The 20,864-nt window shown below is 39.9% G+C and overlaps 1 pseudogene; it reads right to left on the minus strand.

The window, feature by feature from the left end:
- Positions 1-1,291: 1,291 nt before the first annotated feature.
- Positions 1,292-20,864, minus strand: part of LOC100654253 (perilipin-2-like) — a 38,223-nt pseudogene continuing 18,650 nt past the window's right edge.

The raw sequence follows: 20,864 nt of genomic DNA on the forward strand, positions 1-20,864 counted from the left end.
ATTTTTTTTCCTTCAGTGTTTTAAATATGTCATCCCATGGCCTTCTTGTCAGCATGGTTTCTGCCGATTAGTCCGAGCTTATTCTTATTGGCTTTCCTTTGTAGGTGACTTTTCTTTTATCCCTCGCTGCTCTTATAATTGTCTTTTTATCTTTGGTTTTGGCAAGCTTGATTATAACATGTCTTGGTGACTTTCTTTTAAGATCTACCTTATGTGGAGTTCGATGAGCATCTTGGGTAGATATCTTCTCATCTTTCACAATATCAGGGAAGTTTTCTGCCAACAAATCTTCAACAATTTTCTCTGTATTTTCTGTTATCCCTACCTGTTCTGGTACTCCAATCACTCGCAGGATATTTCTCTTGATAGAGTCCCACATGATTCTTAAGGTTTCTTCATTTTTTTAAATTCTTTTATCTGATTTTTCTTCAAATATATTAGTGCCAAGTGATTTATCTTCGAGTTCAGAAATTCTAGCTTCTACTTGCTCAATTCTGCTCCTCTTACTTTCTGTTGAGTCATCTAATTCTGTAATTTTGTTGTTAATCTTCCAAATTTCTAATTGCTGTCTGTCTATGGATTTTTCCAGCTTATTAAACTTTTCATTATGTTCCTGAATTATCTTTCTAATTTCTTCAGTTACTTTATCTGTGTGTTCCTTGGCTCTTTCCTGTCTTCTTAATGACCTCTTGCTATCTTCATGTATGATGTCCTTGATGTCATTCCACAACTTGTCTGGTTTTCAGTCATTAGTGTTCAATGAGTCAAATCTATTCTTGAGATGGTCTCTAAATTCAGGTTGAATAACAACAGCATACTTTGGGCTTCATGGACTTGTTCTAATTTTCTTCAGCTTAAGCATGAAGTTGGATATGAGTAATTGATAGTCTGTTCCACAGCCAGCCCCTGGCCTTGTTCTGACTGATGGTATTGAACTTTTGACAAAATCAAAGCAGATGTCAGTTCATACCACATGATGGTGTTTTTATTTAGTACAAACATACAGCAACAGTGGCCACACAGTGGCCACAGAATGAAACCATAAGTGCACTTGAACTTCTAACGAGTTCTGGCTAGGTTCTGACAAGTCTCTCATTCTTTCCTTACCAACCAGGTAAACAATAGAACGTATCTGCTGATGCCAGAAATGTTAAAGCTCTTTAATATGCTGGAATTAACTATAACTGAGGATGCTTTTTCTAGCTACCTGCTTTCCCAATTCATATTTGTGTAGCAGGCTAACTTCAATGTAACAGAAGGTGTCATCTCGCTGGTCGAAACATGCAGTGGTGACAGGGACAAGTTTAATGTGCTTTGTGCTGAGGTTGCTGAGCAATAGCAAGAGTACTTGACTTGTGCTCAGCACAGTGGCATTCATCTGTATCATCATGGCCAATGCTTCTCTTCCACTCCACCCATGAGAGGTAGAGCTTATCCTGAGCATCCTGAATTTTCTGGATGGCTCCAAGCACATTCTTCCTGGCATATTCCATCATATTAACAGTGGAATGAGTTGATGAATGGTTTCTTGGCTTTTTTGCTTAGCTTTTTTAACCCTCATGAGAGCCTGCTGGTAGGCAGAGCTTGGTAGACAGAGATCTCAGTCTAACATAGTAACTTGGCTTCTGAACCATATCAAACCCTCCGACATTTTTTGCTTCTTTTTCTAGTTTTCCTGGGTAAGAGGGATATACTGGTCTATGAGCAGCTCTGATTTGGTAAGTGCATTTTCTACCCTACTGTTCACCACTTTACAGGTGCCTTCTGAAGACTGTGTTAATGCTGCCATTGACCACAGACTTGGTCCTCTCCACATTGCCAGTAACTGCTCCTTTGGTCTTGTCCACCACAGAATCCTCAACCCAGGGACAGTAGTCATCACAGGATGTTTTTCCCCAGTCACAGCCCCTTTGGCATTGGCAACAATACTGAACCCTAGAAGGTGGGTCCTTGTCCAGCATGCTCAGACTTGCCAATTATCTGGACACTGGTCTTTGAGAAAGTAACTTTATTGCAATGTGCAGAGCAAGAAGCCGGGAGGAAGTTCCTCAGATCTGGTTTCCCAAGCTATGGGTAGGCAGGGTTTACATGTGATTTGGGTGGCAGGATGGTAGCCACGCAGGTGTTCTGGGGCAGGAAAACTCTAGAAGGCAGCCAGGAAATAGGAGGTGACATGGTTCTTGTCAGATCTCTTGCTTCGAAACAGGGTCTGAGTGATGATTTTCCTTCTGATTCTTTCTTCCTGTTGCTGTGTCCTCTGTTGAGGTTAATTAGTGGTCACAGCTGGCCCTTCTGCCCATGCAGGGCAGACCAAATCTGGCTTGGGGTAATTTAAGGACTAATGGAAATTTACTGACATTATTAGGGTCAGGTTATACAACTTGGTTTGTTGGCTAATTCAGAATAGGCAGTTTTTCCTCAATCCTGTCTAGCCCTTTACAGGCATAGGTATTAGCAACAGAAATTTGTGGCTCTAGCTTCTGGATGATGGACAGAACACTTGTCATGGCCTCAGAGGTGATGGTCTTCACACCTTTCTCTGCTATCTTATACGCAGACTTCAAGTATGGATACCGATCCTTTGTACTGAAATAAGCCAGGGAGACCAGGTAATAAGTGGAGCTCACCCAGGGTAGGTTGGCTAACCTAGTCACTACACTCAGTTATAGATCAGCTGTGACAGATTCCATTTTTCTTTCTGAACAAAGAAGGAATGATTATGGGGTTTATTAGGGAAGTAACATATTACAATTCAGGATCAGGAACAACTCAGGATACAGTTCTTCAGTCAGGACAGCTTTTCAGCCATGCCCACAGGAAGGGCTCTCTTGGCCCCTTAGCCTCTCTACCTGGCCTCTGCCCTGCTCGGGCAAGTGTCACAAAGCTCTTTAGCTCCACCAATAAGTGCGCAGAGGCACCCTACTCGACCAATAAACTTAGCCCAAAGGCACTCATCTCTCTCGCTGCATGGGTTGGCAAGCCTGGCTCCATCAACAAGTGCCCAGAGGCACCCCGCTCGGCCAGGAAACCCCCTTCCCAAAGGCGCTCAGCTGTCTCGTTCCATGGCCTGGCACACTCACTGTAACTGCCTTATTCCATGGTCCAGGAAGCTTACTGAACCGTCTCACACTGGTGACCTGGTTCTGCTGCCACCATTTCTCTGCCGCTTCTCATTGTCTTTCGCTGTCTTCAGTGTTACAGCTCTCTCTCTCTCTGTTTTCTGGGTTTAGGAGATTCTCAGTGCAGAGACCCTGGGTCCAAAGGATGCACTCCACCTCTGGCTCTTCTTCTTGGTGATAGTGAGGTCCTCCTTCCCCCATTTTTGATATGGACAATTGTTATTTTCTCAATTTTGTGTACTATAGAACCATAGGTTCAAAGCCCTCCTTTCCACCAGATTGCTTCCCTGATGCTCCTCTTGTGTGGAAATTCAGTATCCACTACTGAAAGAAGAGGTAAAAGGATGTGCAAGAGAAGGCAGTATTATAGGCTCTCTCCTTGAGTGTACATTGGAGTGGGCACAAGACAGAAGACAGTGTAAATCCCAATGAAAGATAATTGTAGCCTTGGCGAAGTTTGAACCAGTTAGGGGAGCCTCAGCTCTCAGGCTTTCATCAGTTCCTAATATACAGTGATAAGTTTACCAAATGATACACTAAGCACATGCTTAGGTTGTTAACAAAATGAGAGGAACATCGTTAAATGTTTTCTGGAAATAACATCATATTTGGCATTTAAAATAAAGTATTGAAGTTGTCCTCATGACAAAACCAGAACTTTATTGGAGTTGTTGTGTTGTCCCATCAAGATGATTGTGACTCACAGTGATGTTATACGACAGAGTAGAACTACCCCATAGAGTTTCCTAGGCTGTAATCTTTATGGGAGCAGATTGCCAGGTCTTTTCACCTGAGGAGCTACTGGTAGGTTTGAACCGCTCACCTTTTGGTTAGCAGCTGAGCACTTAACCATTGTGCCACCAGGGCTCCATTATGGGAATTAATTACACTCATTTTGAATTCCGTGTCGGGGGGAGAGGAGGGCAACATAATGCCTTCAGTGGTTAGGGTCTCTGTAAGACTTAAGCCAGCTCTGGCAACTCAGAGAGAAAAGGTGCTGGTTCCTCCCTTACTCAGTGAACGTCATTGACTTTTCTTGGAGTCCAAGCGCGTTTGGAATTCCAGCCTTGTTGGGTTGCAGGGGTCTCATCAACCAAAATTTCAAGGGAGCTGCGTGCAGCTTAGATTCCCACTCTGTACTCAGTTCTGTCTATAAAGCATCCTCAACCCAGAGAGAGGCATGTTGGGTTACAGGAGTGCTGTGTTAGAGGAAAATGCTATGATCCTAATGCATACCAGTAGCCATAGGGCCATCTATAAGCATGAACGGCTGGCTTCTCTGCAAAAGCACTGAATGAAGTAACCTCTGAAAAGGCTGAAATGGAGGAGAAGTCTGCATTTCTTACTGTGTCTGGCACACATAGGATGTTTGTTATAAATATTTGTTGACTAATTTTCCCAATTACTATTTGTTTACATTAAGTAAATGGGCAGAGCAAAGGCACTGGGATTACCCTTCTCCTATAGAGCATTGAAAAAGACAAAGAAATTTCTCCTTTTCCTCCCTCCCTTCCTACGTTCTTTTATTTAAAAAAGCGATTCTCTAAAGTGAAAAAGAAACATTTACGGATAACATTTTTCTTATCCATTCCATTAGCCTGTGAGATGGAAGGCAATGTTTGATTATGGTCTCTGATCAGGGACTGAGTACCCCATAAGCAAGATAAGCAAGTGCTTAGGATGTCAACAAAACAGGGGTGCCATTGTCCAAAGCAAAGACCCATAGCCGCCAAGCACACAGGACACAAGGAAAATGAGCACCACAGTGGAAGGGACTGGCAGGGCACTAAACGAAACTGATAGCAGCTGCAGTGCCTGAGAATGTTCTGCCGAAAGTAAAGTTCACACAGGGTCATGGGAGCACCCACGCACAAGGTTGTTTAAGCTTTGAGGCCCCTACCACTTCAACACCTTCGTTGACATATGTCTCCTATAGTCCTCTTCTGTATAATTGAAATTCCTTATCATGGCGGGTCTCTTGGGAGTATACTATTTCTTTCTAATATAAACAAGAGGTGGGGGTGGGCTGTCAAGTCTAACTCCCGCTACATTCACTCAATATGCAACTGAATCCAACGTGAGTGGTTCCTGGTCAAGGATGGATTATATTAATAGGTAACAGGTCTCTAATCCATTTTGAGGGAACTGTCTTGTACATCTACCTCTGCTGATCCAGCAACTCCAGCCGAGAGGGCCAGCAATACTTTTTGCCATGACACAAACACAAGGGTGTGCTCTTGCACATGACCTGGTAAACAGCCAATGGGAACTCCAGCCCCAGATGACTCACAAAAGTGAGGGAGCTCAAATAAGTCAACCACTGCAATGAATTCAATCAAGTTACTTTTCAATTGTATAGCATTTATGTACAGAGTTATGTCCTAGGTTTTGTAAACAATAATATTTATAACTTTAAAATGTTTCGCATACGTGCAGACACAATCTAGCATACATTTAATGTAGTACTAACACGAGTAATAATATAATACTAACATAGCGAATGTCCAAAAAGTAGTGGAAATACTAACATTTATCTAACATGAAAGTTTTAATTTATGTGTCAAGTGAGTTTTTTTTGTTTGTTGTGCAGGACACAGTGCTTGGTATTACCCTCTACATATGCTAGTAAATGAGGTATTAGGCATACTAAGAGGATGCAAAATTCAATATTTATTTATAGTGCAAAATATGTTTCTGTTTTGCAACAAAGAGCATGTTTCTAAACTCATCTTCCAAGAAAGCAACAAAGGGTGTTTATCAGGACATTGCAATGCAATGATATTTTATCAGGATACTTAATGTATCTCTGTGTAAGGAAGCTGAACAATTCTTCAAGGAAATAAATTCAGAGAATATTTAGATAATAAAAATTATATAAATGTATTTTATTTTCCATTTCCCTTCAGACTTACTTTCTTTTAAGAAATTGATTGATATTGTTATGACTCACAATACAAACTTGCTTATCAAGAAGCGGTGCTATTACATCAATTATGTAGGTACCTCTGGATATGGGAGTTGAATAATTCCACAAAGAAATAAAATGTACATTTTACGAATTTTATAAAATTTTTATTTTACAATCATGCTTTCCTTTTCATTTTGGACCCATCAGGTATAATCTCACATTGAATTCTCTCTCAGGGACCACATACGAACACCCCAGTGGCACTATAATCACATGACTCGCGGCATATCTGGTACTATCCTCCGTAAAGCGAACCCAAAGCATCTTCAGATGAGCATACCCTTGTATTTGTACCATGCTCTTTGCAATCGCTCTCGCCCCATAGGGTATCAGCAGTAGTCCAATGAACTGTGAAGATGCAACATCAAAGGATGGAAAGTGAGTGCACAAGCTTTTTTTTTTTTTTTTTTTTTTTAAGAGATTACTCCATCTTTGTCTGCTAAGCCACCCTCCCCAGTGAAACCATTAGGCAATCTAATGGGCTACTTCCCAATACATTCTGTGAAGGAAAAAACGATGTGGAGTTTCTCCCTTTCATGTACGTGATGTCAAAACATATGTTTTCAAAGTATACCATGTGTTACAAGGATGCAAAAGGTCCCAATACATTGTTTGAATGAGGAACCAATACACAGTTTCTCTCATTTAAGTAGCTGAAGTAAAAAAAAAAAAAATAGCTATTATCAAAAAACACTTCGTCTTATGAGCACTGGAAATTTTCCTATATGTGATTGAGAAAACAATGTGCAGTTTCTTCTATTAAAGTACATGAAGCCACAAGAGTTCATATTAAGAAAGCACTCTTCGTGTTACAAAGACAGGAAAGTTTCCAATACATTCTGTGAAGGAAAAAACAACGTAGAGTTTCTCCCATTCAAGTACGTGGCATCAAAAATGTTCTACGTTTTCAAAGTACAGCTTGCATTACAAGTACACGAGAATACCCAATATGCTGTGTGAATGAGAAACCAATATACAGATTCTCTCATTCAAGTAGATGAACTCAAAAGAGTTTGCTTTGTTACCAAAAAGCCCTTTGTGTTACATGGATGGCAATGTTACCTATACATTCTGTGATGGAGAAAACAATGTATAGTTTCTCTCATTCAAGTACATGAAGTCACCATAGTTTTACATATTCTGAAAGTACACTTTGTGTTACAAGGACAGAAAGTTCCCAATACATTCTGCTAAGGAGAAAACAATGCAGAGTTTTCCCCATTCAAGTACATGACTTAAAAGGCATTTTATGTTTCCAATGTACATCTTGAGTATCAAGGACATGAAAGTTTCCAATACATTGTGTGGATGAGAAATGAATATACACTTTCTCTCATTCAAGTAGATGAAGTGAACAGTGTTTTACCTGTTACCAAAAAACATTTTGTGCTAAAGCATGGCAGTGTTCCCTATACATTCTGTGAAGGAGAAAACCATGTAGAGTTTCTCCCATTCAAGCACAAGATGTTAGAACCGTTTTGACGTTTTCAAAGTACACCCTGTGTTACAAGGATGGGAAAGATCCCAATACATTGTGTGAAAGAGAAACCAATATACAGTTTCTCTCATTCAAGTAGATAAAGTCAAAAGAGTTTTATCTGTTATCAAAAACACTGCAATGCAATGACGGGAATGTTGCCTATACAGTAAGTGATTGAGAAACCAACAGAGTGCACAAGTTTTTAAGTATTATTTCAAGATGAAAAACACTCATGGAGATCTGCGAAGGGCCGCCCAACAAACATCATACGACAAGAGAATGAAATTATTTCTGACTGCCTTGTAAGCACTATTTCTTTTGACTATCTCAGACCTGAAGAACAAAATTGCATGTTCCAAATCAATTTTTTTAACTTACTAATTTTCAAATATGAATTTTTGTGCTAACATCAAAATTTGAATATAAATTTTATTTTATAAATTTTACTTGTTTCATAAATTTTATTTGTTTTTAATTACTCAGTTATTTGCCACAGAAGAACCAAATTTAAAAAGTGGAAGTTTTTTTTTTTTTATAATTTTTATTGAGCTTTAAGTGAACGTTTACAAATCAAGTCAGTCTGTCTCATATAAGCTTACATACACCTTACTGCATACTCCCACTTACTCTCCCCTTAATGAGCAGCCCGCTCCCTCCTTCCAGTCTCTCCTTTCGTGACAATTTTGCCAGTTTCTAACCCTCTCTACCCTCCTATCTCCCCTCCAGACAGGAGATGCCAACACAGTCTCAAGTGTCCACCTGATACAAGTAGCTCACTCTTCGTCAGCATCTCTCTCCAACCCATTGTCCAGTCCCTTCCACATCTGATGAGTTGTCTTCGGGAATGGTTCCTGTCCTGGGCCAACAGAAGGTTTGGGGACCATGACCACAGGGATTCCTCTAGTCTCAGTGAGACCATTAAGTCTGGTCTTTTTATGAGAATTTGGGTTCTGCATCCCACTGATCTCCTGCTCCGTCGGGGGTTCTCTGTTGTGCTCCCTGTCAGGGCAGTTATCGGTTGTGGCCGAGCACCATCTAGTTCTTCTGATCTCAGGATGAAAAAGTGGCAGTTTTATATCCAGATAAAATGAAACAGCAACAGCTAAGTAAGCACAAAAGCTCACAGGGTAGAGAGGGTTAGAAACTGGCAAAACCGTCACGAAAGGAAGGACCGGAAGGAGGGAGCAGGCTGACTCATTAGGGGGAGAGTAAGTGGGAGTATGGAGTAAGGAGTATATAAGCTTACATGTGACGGACTGACTTGACTTGTAAACTTTCACTTAAAGCACAATAAAAATTATTAAAAAAAAAAAAACGAAAGCTCACAGAAGATAAAAAGAAAAAGATCCAAAATTAACTTCCTTTTTAGAACGTAATGAATCAGGAGAGACTTCTTCCATTGAACGATTGAGTTTAACGGGTGCAGATTGTTGTACTAGTCCCATAGTGCTGAAATTACTAATAGCAATATGAATACAGCAGAATTTGTTCCAAATTCTGCATCCATTCCTTGCTGAGGTAAAAAAATTAATAATGGTGTAGAAAGTGAAACTATTTTAGAACCTGAAATCATCACATCTGCAGAGCCCATAAATAACAGAAATACAGATCCTGCTTCGTGGGATAATTTTTCTTCTAATGTAAATTACTGGCTCAAAAGAAGGCCAAATGATTGCCAGCATCACAGTAGACCATTTGAAAATTCTTTTCAAAATTTCTGGATGGTAAACAAACAAGGTTCTGTATCCAGAATATATTTCTAGGGTGCAAAGCTAATGGTGACAATTGTAACAGGGAGTGGCTACTGTATTCTCCATCAGTCAGCTCTGTATATTGTTTTGTTTACAAACTATTTGAGTCCGAAATCATTTAATTCTTGATCTGCTACAAATAGGTTTAGCAACCGGGGCAACTCAAATATGATTGATAAACATGAAAACAGTTCAACTCACAGAGATTCTACGATGTCATATTTAAATTGAAGACATGGTTTTGACTTAACTCACGAACTGGAAACACAAATTAATGAAGAATGTCGGTACTGGAAAGCCATCTGTTAACATGTTGTTCTGTCGTTATAATAGCTGAAGGCAAACTATCTTTTTGAGGAAGACATAAAGGGTTTGAGTGCCCACAAAATGGAATTTTCGGGGTTTACTTGAACTTGTTGCTTGGTGTGATCCATTTTTAGCAGGTCACATCTCAAGATATGGTAACCAGGATAGGGCTACCCACTGAATATGTTTAAAACAATGTGTGAAGAATTAAATTTAGTAAGTGATGAAGTTTGATCAACTATTTTCAGTTAAATAGGTATAGCTTGATATTCCAGTTTGTCTGTAGATTCCACTCCTGATCGTTCTTATATACATCAGCTAAGATATGTATCTTCTATAGATAGAAAACCTTCTGAGAGATTTATCACATTTAAAACCAAGCCAAACCCAACCCAACCCAACCCATTGCCATTGAGTCCATTCAGACTCATTAAACAAAAAACAAAACCATTGCTGTCAAGTCAATTCTAACTCATAGCGACCCTATGGGATGGAGTAGGACTGCCCCATAGCGTTTCCAAGGAGCACCAGATGGATTTGAACTGCCAACCTTTTGGTTAGCAGCCATAGTTTTAACCACTATGCCACCAGGGTTTCCTTCCAACTCATAATGACCCTATATTATCGCATTTACTAGCTTAAAAAGTCATACCAATGAAGAAACTGTGAATCAAGTACTTTGCTATTTATGTGAAGTTTGTAAAATTGATTTTTCTGTGTGCACAGGCCAGTCCTATGATAATGCTGCCAATATGTCAGGGCGTTGTAAAGGCATACAACAGAAAAATTTTAGAATGTAATGAATATACCATTGTCATACCATGTACTGCACATTCATTTAATCATAGGACATAGTGAAGTAGATTGTTGTCTGGAAGCAGTTGATTTTTTTCAACTGCTCAGTTACTCTACACATTTTTGGCTTTCTCTACTCACCGATGGGCGGGTCTTGAAGCATATTTAGGCGATGATCAAATATTAAAATATCTTTCTAATACGCGTTGGGAAGAGCATGCTGTAGCAACAAGCACAATCCTGGAATTGTATACTCAGATTCTAGATGCCTTAGAAAATATTGCTGAAGACCAGACACAAAAAGGAGACATTAAAAGAGAAGCTGAAAACATTGCCAAGAAAATGCAAACACTAGAGTATGTATTTATGTTGGTTATGCGAAATAATATATTGCAGTATTTTCATCAGACAAGCCAAGCTCTCCAAGATTCAAAAGTAAATTACAACACACACACAGATCTCTACCAGTCATTTACACACTTTAAGATTTTGAAAATGTTGAAAACACAACAAAACAAATAGTGCCAAATACTGATTATCAAGTAGTTGACCGTAGAAGAAGCATTAAAAAGAAACAAGTAAATGACGGAAGTGCTCCAGGAGTGTTGAGTGCCAGAGATCAGTTTTCCGTAACCACATATTACACCATCATGGACACACTTGAATCTTGCGTGAAAAGAAGGGTGCAAGTGTATGAAGTTCTTTCAGGTAGATTTTCCTTCTTAAATAATGTGGAGATACCTGATGAAGAATGCATGAAGGCATCTGAGAAATTAGTGCGGGCGTATCCTGATGACTTAAATATGAACCTTTACGAAGAAGTTCAACAATTTCATTCTTACATGGGAACTAAGTTTACAGAATCAGGAAAGAAATTTTACACATGTAGGCATGTGTGATTCCATAAGAGAAGATAAAATACAACTTGAGTTTCCTACTGTTAAAATTGCTTTACGTATATTCCTAACTTTAATGATCACAAATTGCATAACAGAAAGCTCATTTTCGTCCCAAAAGAGACTCAAAAACCCTTAGCATACAACAATGATTCAAGACTCAATTCATTATCCTTATAATGTACGGAAGTAGATATTGTTCCACAGCCTAATTGTGACTGAATCATTGAAGAATTTGTAAGAGCAAAGAATATATATATATATTACCGTGCTTTAGGTGAAAGTTTACAGCTCAGGGTAGTTTCTCATTCAAAAATTTATGCACATATTGTTATGTGACCCTAGTTGCTGTCCCTGTGATGTGACAGTACACTTCCCTTTCCACCCTGGGTTTCCCGTGTCCATTCAACCAGCTCCTATCCCTTTCTGCATTCTCATCTCACCTCTGGACAGAAGCTGCCCTTTTTAATCTCGTGTAACTACTTGAACTAAGAAGCACACTCTTCATGAGTATCATTTTATGTTTTATAATCCAGCCTAATCTTTGTCTGAAGAGTTGGTTTCAGATATGATTTTAGTTCTGGGTTAACAGAGAGTCTGGTGGCCATGTCCTCTGGGGTTCAGTCAGACCATTATGTCTGGTCTTTTTACGTGTATTTGAGTTTTGCACCACACTTTTCTTCTGCTCCGTCAGGGACTTTCTGTTGTGCTCCGTGTCAGGGCAGTCACTGGTGATAGCCAGGCACCGTATAGTTCTTCTGTTCTCAGGCTGGTAGAGTCTCTGGTTTATGTGGTCCTTTTTGTCTCTTGGACTAATATTTTCCTTGTGTCTTTGGTGTTCTTCATTCTCCTTTGGTCCAGGGGGATTGGGACTAATTGATGCATCTTAAATGGTCGCTTGCTAGCTTTTAAGACCCCAGATGCCACTCACAGAAGTGGGATGCAGAACATTTTCTTGATAAACTTTGGTTTGCCAGTTGACCTAGATGTCCCCTGAAACCATGGTCCCCAGACCTCTGACCCTGCTACTCTGTCCTTTAAAGTGTTTGGTTGTATCCAAGAAACTTATCTTTTGGTTTAGTCCAGTTATGCTGACTTCCCCTGTATTGTGTGTTGTCATTCCCTTCACCTAAGATACTTCTTGTCTACTAACTAGCTAGTGAATTTCCGTCTCCCTCCCTCCCCACCCTCGTAACCATCAAAGGATATTTTCTTCTATGTTTAAATGAGAGAAGTATTTTTACTTATAACATGTTAGAAGTGAAAGACCTACCTAAAAATAAAATATAGTAGCTCGTTGTAATATTTGTTTTCTGATCATTAAATTTTCTTTTTTAACATCTTTTCATTTGTTCATTTATAATTATAGCATTGATTACAAAACAAGCATCAAAACTGAACTATGAGCCATTTAAACCAAAACTGGTGAAAATAAATTTTTCATTGTGGGAGATTAACAGAATTTTACATTAATTGTTGAAACAACTAAGTTCACAGTCTCATTTCTTTGTTGTAGAGTATGTGAAATATTCCTTTTGTAGAAAATGTGGTATACAGTAAAAATCTCAGTACCCCGCATCCACTAAAAATTTTATAATCCAGTTTATCTCATTCTGTTAAAATGGCATACGCTACTTTTGCGTTCAATCGCTAATATTATAGTTGCATTTAAAAAAAAGTTACATCATGGGTAGCTAAGACACACATATATAAATACAGGTATATATATAACTCACATATCCTGTTTAAATGCGTGGGTAAGCAGACAAGGGGGCACCACAGATTATCAGTGTTTAGGGCCCTCACCTGCCTTAATCCTGCCTCTGATAGCACCATTCCCTTTAGCCTGAGCAAAGCCACCTCTTACTGCAGGGGTCTCTAAGGATTTACTTTGTGCTGGTAGAGGGGGAAGTAGTAAAACAAACCCAAATCTAAGTGTACAGCTTAGTTTTGAGGCCCTGCAAGTAAGTGAATTAAAATTTGCATCACTTTTTCCGTTTCCATTTTATGGGATTATTTTCCTTCAAGGAACACTTCAGATGAAAAAAATATTGTTTCCTTTACAATATTGCAATTACCTTTTCTTTTCTCATCAGGTCTTTCTTGAAGACCCCTCACAATACACCCTAGTTTACCTTCCCAACTTTGTCTCCTGTAAATACCCTCCATTACCCCTAATGGTCCAGTCTGTCGGAACCATCTACCTTTCCCTCAGTTATTCTCGTACTTTTTGTTCAGGCTGCTTCGTCTTTCTTGAATGCTTTCTTCCCCTCAATTCTTATATAGGGATTTAGTCACTGATTTACTTATGTAGGTTCCACCTCATTCCATGAAGTCTTTAAAGAGTATAACCGAACTCAAACACAGCTTCTTCTGTGAAAGTTGCCTTCTCCACTTGCCAACCATGTGAACTTGGTCAAGGTGCTTGCCCTCTCTATGCTTCGGTTTTCTTATCTGTAAAATAGGGTAAGGGTGATTGTGGATGCTGGCAGTGATGAGGCTGAGGGGCAAAGAAAAGGTTACAATTTTAAACAGGGTGGTTAGGTGAGACTTGAGCAAAGACTTGAAGGAGGCCAAATGGATATTTGCAGGAAGAGCCTTCCAGGTAGGAAGGATAAAAACAAAACCCACTGCTGCAGAGTGGACTCCAACTTGGAGCGACCCTATAGGATAGAGTAGAACTGCCTCACAGGGTTTCCAAGACTGTAATCTTCGTGGAAGCAAGCTGTCACATCTTTCTTCTACAGAGCAGCTGGTAGGTTTAAACCTCTGACCTTTTGATTAGCAGCCAAGAGCTTAACCACTGAGCCACCAGGGCTCATTGGTAGACGGGATAACAACAAAAATCTGTTGCCATCAAGTCAATTCTGACTCATAGTGACCCTATAAGACAGAGTAGAGCTACCCCGTAGGATTTCCAAGGAGCAGCTCGTGGATTTGAACTGCCATCCTTTTGGTTAGCAGCTGTAGCTCTTAATCATTGAGCCACCAGGGCTAGCCAGTACAAATTCCCTCGGGTAGTGTTATGCCTGGCACATTCAAGGAATAGCAGGAGCCCATTGTGGCTGGAGCAGAGGAATGAGGGAAAGAGGAATAGAAGATGAGATCAGAGAGATAATAGGTGCCAGATTTCAAAGGGCCTTGTAGGTATTGAGGAACCCTGGTGGTGTAGTGGTTAAGAGCTTGGCTGCTAGCCCAAACGGTCAGTGGTTCAAACCCACCAGCCACTCCACGAGAGAAAGATGTAGCAGTCTGTTTCTGTGAAAAAAAAAAAAAAAGATTACAGCCTATGAGTTGGAATAGCCTCCACGGCACCAGGTGTAGGCATGGTTAGGACTTTGGCTTTTACCTGGGTGAAATGGTGAGCTTTTGCAGACTTTCGAACAGAAGAGTGATAAATTTGCCTTAGGTTTTCACAGGATCAGTTTGGTTGCTGTGATTTCCTTAAACCACTTTTAGTAGTCATCTTACTAGTAATGAAATTACTTTTCGGAAACTATTATATGTTAATGTTATCAGGAAGCAAGATGTTCAGCGTAAGAGAAAGAGATACAAATATGAAATCAAATACTTTGGCTAAAATTCCTGCAATCCTAAAAATGAATTGGAAAAAGCCAAACAATGACCAACCCAAGTATCGATAAGAATTCCAACCATTCAGATTGTGGTCTCTAAATACCATTTCCTACTGAAATAAACTAGAGCTCCTTAGATGTAATACCCCATTGGACCAGTGGCAGGAGTGATTCCAAGGCGCACATGTAGGATTCTTCGAAAAAAGAGGTGGAAAAGGCCAGGATGATCAGATCTAGCTTTTATGAGGGAATTTACAGACAGAGGTCTACGCTGAGATTCCCACAATGGACAACAGCATGGCCAGTCACCCTGGTAGAGGTCCGCGAAGGGCAGTGTGAGGTGTGGGTCTACGTACTGTCTAACACATAGGGAGAACAATGTGCCTACGTGCAGGGGAACCAGGAAAAAACATGTGTAATCTATGACGAATAGGGTTGTTTTTGCATTATTTAACGGGTTTCAATTGACGTTATCATGACATCAGATGTTTGGTGTGTTTTTCTCTTGGCTCAGGTTACTTCCTCAGTAAGGTACTCTGATTCTCTCACAGAGTCCTTTGTGGGAAAAATTCATCTTTCACTGTTCATGGCCCTCTCACATAGAGAAACATCTGATTTCAAGTCTGGAGCAGGAATATACAAGATAAACCTGGACTATCGTTTACACCAGAAAGCAAGGAATCTATCAAAGATTACTGGATTCATGTCAAAGTGACTCTGGAGCTAACCCAAAGGACTGTCACAATCCAAAAAGGCAAAATATCTGTCTCAAAATGGACAATGACTGTAATGATTTGAAACACATCATATATGTTAAAATCTATGAGTTCATAATGATACTAAAAACAAAACTCTTAGTGGTTGTCTTTGAAGTATTGTAGAAAACCAACTCATTATTTTGAAAACTAGTAAATAAAGGGAAAGAATCAAGCATTTATCCTGCCTTTCCTTACGTAAGGAACTATTTCAAGAGGGGAAAGCTGCTCTTCATAGAAAAATTCCGGCTGATAAGTGAAGATGGTGCCTTAAAATTAGACTATCACCATTTTTGCTGGGAAATAATGACATAATACATCTAGGCGGTGCTTAGCAATGACTGCTAAAATACCAAGTGAAAACATGACAACATTTGAACCCATTAATCACTTTTAACAAAACAAAAACGAATTCAATCAGATATTTTATGTCTCCTGATGAGGTGTAACCAGAAGTGTACCACACAACACTTAAGTGTTCTTGCCAAAAAAAAAGAAAAGGAAAATTGACCTGAACAAGCTTTCATATGGTATAAATATGTTAAATGACACCCTAGGGATACAATCAGAAAAACCTGCAGTGTTGGAAAGCTTGTAGAATAAATGACCTGGTTTCTTCAACAAATGAATAAATTGTAAGAAATAAAAAAGAAGGAGAATTTACAGATTAAAAGAGACTTAAGAAACATATAACCCAAATGCAGTATGTAAATTTTGTTTGAAATTGTAAAAAATACTGTAAAAAAATTGGAGAAATTTGACCAATAGATATTTGATAACAATGAGAAATTACCATTCATTTTCTTTAGCTGCACTAATGATGTTGTTATGTTTAAAGGACTGTTCATATTTTAGACATGCATACAAATGTTTATGGATGAAACGGTATGTTGTCTGGGGTTTGCTTAGAAATCATCCACTGGAGGAGTCCCTGGGTGGTACAGTCAATGCACTCCGCTGCTAACTGAAAGGCTGGTGATTCTCGTCTGCCCAGAGGTGCCTCGGAAGAAAGGCCTGGTGATCTACCTCCAAAAAATCAGCCATCGAAACATCCCATTGAGCACAGTTCTACTGTGACACACATGGGGTCACCAGGAGTGGGAACCGACTCAACAGCAACTGGTTTGGGTGTTTAATCAGTTAAGGGAAGTGGGTGTGGATATAAACAAAACAAAATTGGTCATTTGCTGATAATTGTTGAAATGAGATGATAAGCACATGGGTTTCTTTTTCTTTTTATTAAAAAAGGAAGAATGTTTCCAAGATTTATGTTATGAACAATTGGAAGGATGAAGTCGCCCTTAACTGAGACGGGAAGTCTGCAAGTGGAGCGGGTTTGATAAAAGCAGAGGAGTTCAGTTTCAAGCATGTTGAATTTGAGACGTCAGTTGGGCATCCAAGTGGAGTTATTGAATAGGCAGCTGGATACGTGAGTTTGGAATTTGGGAGGAGGGTTTTGGTTGTAGATATACATTTGAGAGTCACTGGCATATAGATGGTATTTCTAGCAGTAAAACTGGATGAGATTAGGACAGGAGTGAGAGTAAGTGCTAAATCAATGTTAATTTTAATCATGCAACTAAAATTCATTCCTCCTTTCCTCAGAGAAGTGCAATGTCTTTTTCTCTGAACTTCTGTAGCACTTTTATTGTGTCTTGTACTGTAGTTATTTGTGTATATGTCTTATTTCCTCTATTCATTGTAAGTTCTTTGAAAGTAGGAACACATCTTAATCCTTTTTATTCGCTACTCTCTCTCCACCACCACCATGGAGCCGGAATGGTGAATTATCCTTATTTTTTTTTAAGTAGAATTTAACAAATGAACTGGCATAAATGCATAAGTTTGTGAAGAAATTTTTGGTCAGGACTATAAGATTTCTGGGTGTTCTGACTTCTGGTTCATGAGATCTCCTATGTTCATGGTCTTATATGAGAGCAGGGTCAATATGTGTTGCTGGTGTTCTTGCCACTAGTTAGCACACTAGCTCTATATAGCCCAGATCAGCCTTTGGGACCCACCCTTATCTAATACACAACAGAGGGAAGAGAGGTGAAGGTGGGTGGGGTGACTTAGGATATAGTGAGGAGGCATAAGGAAAGCAAGATAAAAGACTAGGCATTGTTTGCACACAGGGTACACTTCACAGCTCAGCCATTCATTGATGAGTAGGAATCAGCTTGGTGTCCTTGTCCACTGGAACATTTTCTTATTTTCCTCTGAGATTTCTCAGCCCCAGAACATAAAGACTTCATTTTCCCAATTGAGAGTTAAGAGTTCATGAATAGCTGGAAGTTGTTTTGTTTTAGTCTGCAAGATAAATGTTTCTCATCTTGCACCATCCTGGCTCTTGATCTCTGGGGGCTTCCAAAGGCTCTGAGATATTCTTTCTCTTGTTCTTATCCCATTCCTATTTTGGCTGCAGGTAAACACTTCTCGTAGTTTTGCCTAGTACCAAGCCTGCCAACTCCAATTTTGGATACTTTGGTACCACTCCTTTTGTTGTTGTTGAGAATATACACAACACGACATACACCACTTGAGCAGTTTCTCCATGTACAATCCAGTGACACTGATTACATTCTTCGAGTTGTGCAACCATTCTCGCCCTCCTTTTCTGAGTTATTCCTCATTACCAGAATGCTCCTTAGAAGCAAGAAGGTGAGACTGCATCTTACATACCTTGGACATGTTGTCAGGAGGGATCAGTCCCTGGAGAAGGACATCATGCTTGGCAGAGTGCAGGGTCAGCGGAAAAGAGGAAGATCCTCAATGAGGTGGATTGACATAGTGGCTGCAACAATGAGCTCAAGCATAACAGCAATTGTAAGGATGGCTCAGGACCAGGCAGTGTTTTGTTCTGTTGTACATAGGGTCACTATGAGTTGGAACCGACCTGACAGCACCTAACAACAGGGATCAAATTGACAAGAGCAACTTGAAAAGATTCTTTCAAGTTGCTCTTGTCAATTTGATCCCATATAGATAGATCTTGAAAGAGGATAATGGTCAAGGCAGACATTCTGTATGAGTTAAGCTAAACTATTGTTTTAAGAATAATTTGGGGATATTTTTGGTTTAAGATTTAAAGATTGTCTCAGGGCAACAGATTTAGAGGGTCATCCAACCTCCACGGCTCCAAAAAAGCCTGAGGTCCATGAGAATTTGAAATTCTGTTCTGCATTTCTCCCCTTTTGGTCACGATTCTTTTCTGAAATCTTTGACCAGTAATGGTAGCCAGGCACCAACCGGTTCTTCTGGTCTCACAGCAAAGGAGACCGTTGTTCCTGGAGGCAATTAGCCACACATTCCATTTCCTCCTCCTGTTACTGACTCTCTTTCTTCCTCTGTTGCCCCAGGCAAATAGGGGCCAATTGTTGTGCTTTGAATGGCCACTTACAACCTTTTAAGACCCCAGGCACTACTCAATGAACAAGGAGGTAGAACAGGACACTAAACATGTTCTCAGGCCAGTTAACTGGAATGTCCCATGAATCATGACTCTAAACTTCCAAACGAAGCAATCAAATCCCATTAGATGTTTGGTTGTACATAAGCAGGTTCGGTAGCTAGTGTTTTTGTGTGTGTGTGTGTCGTTGTTGTAAATATATATATCACATAATTTTTGCTAATTGAACTTTCTATAGGTGTACAACTTATTTACAGCAGTTACGTTAACGGCTATGTAACCTTATACTTAATCAACGCAATTTTTCCTTCACATAAACCAAAACTCATTACTCTGTAACTATTATGGATTAAAATTTGTTCCTCAAAAATATGTGTGGTAAACCCTAACCTCTATGCCTGTAGTTGGAAACCCTGGCGGCATAGGAAAGATCTGTGGCTGCTAACCAAAAAGGCTGGCAGTTCAAATCCACCAGGCACTCCTTGGAAACCATATAGGGCAGTTCTACTCCGTCCTATAGGGTCAACTCCACGGCAACAGGTTTGGTTTTGGTTATACCTGTAGTTGTAATCTCATTTAGGAATAGGTTGTCTTTGTTAAATTAATGAGGCAGGATCAGCGTAGGGTGTATCTTGAGTCAATCTCTTTAGACCTATCGAAGGGATTAAACACAAACTAGCAAGCAGAGATGGTGGAAGATCACCCAGGAGAAGAAGCTCAAAGAGTCAAGAACCATCCTTCAGAGCTGATAGAGAGCCTTCTCCTAGAGCTGGCACCCTGCATTTGGACTTCTAGCCTCCCAAACTGTGAGAAAATAAATTTCTGTTTGTTAAAGACACTCATTTATGGTATTTGTGGTATTTCTATTATAGCAGCACTAGAAAACTAGGACAGAATTTGGTGCCAAGAAGTGGGGGTGCTGCTCTAACAAATACATACAATGTGGAAGTGGTTTTGGAATTGGGTAACGGGTACAGGCTGTAATAGTTTTAAGATACCTAATAGTAAAAGCCTAGGTTACCTTGAAGAGATTGTTGGTAGAACCATGGGCTTCTAAGGCAATTCTGGTGAGGGCTCAGTAGGAAGCAAGGAGCACTATAGAGGAAGTCTCTATCATCTCGGGGAATACATATGGCAACAGCCACAGAAGGTTGCCAGAAATGTGGACACTAAACATGCTTCTGGTAAGGTTTTAGAAGAAAATGATGAACATGTGATTATACAACGGAAGGGCAAAGCTTTTTATGCAGTGGCAAATAACTTGTCTGAATTATATTTGAATGTTTGGGAGAAGGTACAACTTGTAAGTGATAAACTTGAATATTTGGCCAAGAAGATTTCTAAGCCAGATCTTAAAGGAGCCGCGTGGTTTCTCCTTGCCACTTATCGTAAAATGTGAGAGGAAAGAGATGGCCTTAAAAATGAACTGTGCAGCGTTTTCCTCAGAGACACTCAGGGGTTGGTTCTCAGCCCCCTGCCTTGTTCAGACCGTGACCCCCTGCTGCAATCAGATACTGGTATATACGCCAATCACCCCTACCCCTCTAAGACTGTAGGACAGAGCCTGTACCACACACTTGACGATCAGTTACCTGGAAACCTGAGCTGAATTCATACAAGAAAACTGAATGGACTCCTAGACTGATATACCTGATAAAAGCTCTAGCCATCTGGGGACAGGACGTTAGAGCTCCAAAGGTAAAGATAATCAGGCTAGCTCACTCCAGCAACCCATAGGGGTATACCACAACAAAACAAAGCAAGAACCTACGACATAGTAAGGAAGTATAAACTAATACAATAACTTACA

The sequence above is a fragment of the Loxodonta africana genome, chromosome 10 (assembly GCF_030014295.1).
Source record: "Loxodonta africana isolate mLoxAfr1 chromosome 10, mLoxAfr1.hap2, whole genome shotgun sequence".
NCBI lineage: Eukaryota > Metazoa > Chordata > Mammalia > Proboscidea > Elephantidae > Loxodonta > Loxodonta africana.